Here is a 3465-nt window from a genome sequence, read left to right as displayed (position 1 = left end):
GTCTACTTGCGTGGGAGAGTGTAGTAATACCAATGGAAGGTTGGATCACTGTGTATATATACCACTGTTTATTTACTAACGAACACCATATTTTCATCGTGAAACATAACTTTAAATTCGTTCCACGTTGATTTTGACGTCATGTTTGCAGCAAAAAGCACGTCCGAAACATTGCAAAGAAGGTTCTTAAACCGAATGAAACGAAATGATCGAATGTCGTAGATGGTCGGGAGTCCCCACTTGGAGAAGTTCGGTCTCTGTCTTGACAGTCTTTTCAGTTGTCGCCACACTGGACGATTTTCGTGTCGAAGATGATGAAGTGATGATGAAAACAACACAGTACCCAGGCCCCGAGTGGAGATAACCTTCGACCCTGCCGGGAATCGAACCCGAGCTCTATATGTTGCGGTCAGACGCTCTGACCTTTCAGCTAAAAAGGGCGGACCGTAAACTGAACATTCAGTTTAAACACAAAAACAGAACTAGGTAAGATTTTTGCGCCACTCCAATCAAACGGCTCATTTACGTCTAGAGTTTACTCAAGCGGCTATCAACATAATTTAAACTATATTTGCATCTTCTGCAGTTTTCCATAAAACAAATATTTAGAACACGATGATGGTGCCAGTGGTAATAGTAAAAAACTATAGATTTTTTTTTAAATGGATGAGGCGATTTCCCGTTTCGGGGTCTATGTATTTATACTGATATATGGAACGTGGAACTAGGAAAACCTAAGATTATATATCAGTTCACATATCAAAACTCTGTCCTTCATTTCTTACGTGTTAAATGTCTTACGCGAAGGCGACAGCGACACTTTTCAAAAACACAAAGCTATGTGGCGCATTCATATGCCACTGGACTCGTGTGCGGGAAAACTTCTATTCAAAACTCCTCGTCCAACTATCCTGATATAGATTTTCCGTGGTTTCCGTAAATAGCTGAAGGCAAATGCAGGGATATCTAATCGACCGTATCGTGGGCGGATCGTTATTTAGGCAAAGAATTGTCTTTCTGAAACCTGATTAATGTCAATACTGATTTCAGAAATCAGGGGTAAAAAATTGTGTAGATAAAAGTCGTCAACACTGTCTTTCCAGTACAAAGGAATCTTTTGTTTTCGTCCAACTTGCTGTCTGTTTTATGAGAAATACTATATTTCGGAGTGCTGTACCTATCATCAGAGCTATTTAATTATTTTCAGTATACCACAAATGTTATTTCTTCATAAGATTATCTGAGGTTACATTTGAAACTCGCGTACAAATTAAGTGCTGTAATGTTCCCCAGCACCGTTAATTATAATTCTGAACAGCATTGCCGTCGATTACTTGTAGTAATACGGCAGAGATAACAGCACTTATGACGTAGTAAAAACTAAATTCCTCCCCAGCAAGCCACGAAGGCCCAACGGTATCGACCGGCTGCCGTGTCATCCTCAGCCCATAGGCGTCACTGGATGCGGATATGGAGGGGCATGTGGTCACCAACCGCTCTCCCAGTCGTATGTCAGTTTCCGAGACCGGAGCCGCTACCTCTCAATCGAGTAGCTCTTAGCTCTTCAGTTTGCCTCACAAGGGCTGAGTGCACCCCGCTTGCCAACAGCGCTCGGCTGTCCGGATGGTCACCCATCCAAGTACTAGCCCAGCCCGATAGCGCTTAACTTCGGTGATCTGACGGAACCGGTGTTACCACTACTGCGACAAGGCCGTTGGCTTGTGAAGTAGTAATAATACATATTTATATAATAATAGTATAGTTATACTATTAGGTACTTTTCATAATATATATAAATGACCTAGTAGATAACGTCGGAAGTTCCATGAGGCTTTGCGCGGATGATGATGTTCTGTCAAAGAAATGGCAAAGGTAGAAAATTGTAGCGAAGTGCAGGAAGATCTGCAGAGGATTGGCGCTTGGTAGAGGGAGTGGCGACGGACGCTCTACATGAATAGCTGTGATGTATTGCGAATACACAGACAGAAAGGCCTTTATTGTATATTTACACACTAAAATCGTTGGTTGCAGTTACTGCCATAAAATACATAGGAGTAAGCGTTCGGAGCGATTTGTAAGGGAAATACCATTTACAATTATTCGTGAGTAATGCAGATATCAGAATGAGATTCATTGGAAGAATTCTCAGGAGCGCTGCTGCTACGGTCGCAGGTTCTAATCCTGCCTCAGGCATGCATGTGTGTGATGTCCGTAAGTTAGTTAGGTTTAACTAGTTCTAAGTCTACCCCTAGACTTAGAACTAGTTAAACCTAACTAACTTACGGACATCAGATGTTAAGTCCCACAGTGCTTAGAGCCCCTTTGAATCCGCAGGAAATGTAGTCCATCAACGAAGGAAGTAAAGGACTGGTAGAGGAAACAGAGAAGATCCAAAGAAGAGTGGCGCGCTTCGTTAGAGGTTCATTTACTAAGTACGAAAGCGTCACATAGATCCTCAAACAACTCTAGTGGCAGACGCTGCAGGAGCGGCGCTCTGTATCACGGTGTGGTTTATCATTTAAAAGATATATTTGGGTTAACACGGGGGCTTGCCAGCGATTGTTCCTCCCGCGAACTATTCGCGAGTGGAACACGAAAGATGGAGGTAACAGTGGTACTATAAGTACCCGCCACCACGCACTTCAAGGTTGTTTGCGGCGTATAGATGTAGGTTCACTCCAGTACAGTTGGCAGTACAGCTCTCTGAAGCATGTTACGGAGCTTTAAAACAAAGGTGCTCAGTTGCAGGTACTGCTGTCTTTCAGTTGATGCTGATAACAGTCAAGGCTGTGAACTAGGACCTTCGCGTCCGAGACTGGGCATCTCCGGAGAAACTGGCGACGGCTCGGCAGCTAGCAGCCGAGTGCACAGGGCAGCGTATCCACGCTCGGCCGCCTCCGCGGGTCTTTTTGCAGCGACCGTCTGCGCTGGCAGCAATGCGTAATACGTAATGCCTTGCAACACATGCAGCGCTCATAATGGCCCGTAACCCCACAGCAATCCTCGCGCTGTCTGCCGCGCGGTTGCTTCAGTTGCAGCGACAATACTCGTCCCTCCGACACTGACATCTCTGGACCGCTCCTCAGCTGCCACCGCACTGTCCCCGTCATAAAATACACATCTATACACGTAGGTTTCAGAATTAAAATTGATCATTAAAGTCAACTTTGAGAGAAAGAACTGAAAAGAGAATTCATTTGAATTAATTAACCATGCAATATAAATCTTTTTCAAGAATAAGAGAGATTAGGTATGTGCCTAAACTGACTATTATACGAGCGCTATTCGGAAAATCAAAAATCTTTTATTTGCAACAATTACCTACACACTCCAGCTACTTCTCTACAAAGTCACAGCTCCGACTGAGACAACTGTAGTGGCATTGTATCAACTTCCCACTACCCTCGTAATAGAAGTTCAGTCTGCTGATTCTCAGCGCAGACCTGCAGCTTGTTGTTCTGTACC

General features: G+C 44.0%; 1 pseudogene; it reads right to left on the bottom strand.

The window, feature by feature from the left end:
* Positions 1 to 1599: 1599 nt before the first annotated feature.
* Positions 1600 to 1719, bottom strand: LOC126189310 (5S ribosomal RNA; annotated as a pseudogene).
* Positions 1720 to 3465: the final 1746 nt, after the last annotated feature.

Source organism: Schistocerca cancellata, chromosome 5 (assembly GCF_023864275.1).
Source record: "Schistocerca cancellata isolate TAMUIC-IGC-003103 chromosome 5, iqSchCanc2.1, whole genome shotgun sequence".
Taxonomy (NCBI): Eukaryota; Metazoa; Arthropoda; class Insecta; order Orthoptera; family Acrididae; genus Schistocerca; species Schistocerca cancellata.
Note: the sequence above shows the minus strand (reverse complement) of the source record. Positions and strands in the feature narration are given on the sequence as shown.